Source organism: Sinocyclocheilus anshuiensis, unplaced genomic scaffold, assembly GCF_001515605.1.
Source record: "Sinocyclocheilus anshuiensis isolate Anshui unplaced genomic scaffold, SAMN03320099.WGS_v1.1 scaffold621, whole genome shotgun sequence".
NCBI classification, from domain to species: domain Eukaryota; kingdom Metazoa; phylum Chordata; class Actinopteri; order Cypriniformes; family Cyprinidae; genus Sinocyclocheilus; species Sinocyclocheilus anshuiensis.
Window position 1 is genome coordinate 376,716 of NW_015537952.1, and position 951 is coordinate 377,666.

The window sequence follows — 951 nt, forward strand, 5'->3', positions numbered from 1 at the left end:
ACCGAGCTGTACCGTGCCGTACCATGCAGTGGAAAAGCGCCATTAGTGTAGATGACTCCCAGAAAAACATTTAAAAAATGGTGGATGTCACCAGAAGGTCAACATGGCATTAACACCGCTGAGTTGAGCCGCTGAGAGATGCAACAACTCTCTCTCATTCTTTAATGACTGTGCAAATGAACTAAAATTGGAGGAATTACCTGACTTCTGGAGTGGAGGAAAGTTCCAGATGCATTTGCTTTTCTCTGTGGTTTCTTATTGTTATCAGTCATGCACGACACTGGAAAGAACTCGTGAAGAACTGAAGCTTTGCATGGTGTGTCAGAATCCTGAAAGAGAACGAAAAAAAAAAGGCAGTGGCAGATGTAAAATGTAGTAAATTACAAAGCCAACATAATGAGAGCTTAATGGTTTTGTAGGGATTCAACGGATTTTTGTAGGACTCAATTAATTTAACGCAGAAATGTGTTGACATATGTCTTTAATGACTTCTCTTGTACTTCCAAGAAACTACACCAGGAGCTTACAATGTCACTCCCAGACAGTGAGGACACAGAGGAAGATGAAGATGAGGAAAATGAAGATTGCTGCTGAAGGCTGGATAGAGATACAGGTGAGCCTGCTCTGTGTGGTGACGTAGAATCTCTCTGCTGGTCCTCACTTGAGGTCTGCTCCTCTGGGTCTCCTTCAACATTCTGGACTTAAAATGACCAGAAACAGTTCAAACCCACAACACTCATTCACAAAGCATAAAAAGAAGCCATTAACAACAATTAAATAAAATCCATTAGAATAACTTACCTTTAATGTCCATCATCCTGGCATTGTGTCTGTTTCCCCGCTGCTGAATGATCCACTCCCTGTAGTCAATTACTTCCTGGGTCACTTTAATGATGCGTCCCAACGTGCTAAAGATTACAAAAAAAAACAAAAACAAATAACTATATATAA

At 40.6% G+C, this 951-nt stretch overlaps 1 pseudogene; it reads right to left on the reverse strand.

Moving 5' to 3' along the window:
* Window positions 1-951, reverse strand: part of LOC107664621 (non-canonical poly(A) RNA polymerase PAPD7-like) — a 10,307-nt pseudogene that overhangs the window by 2,496 nt on the left and 6,860 nt on the right.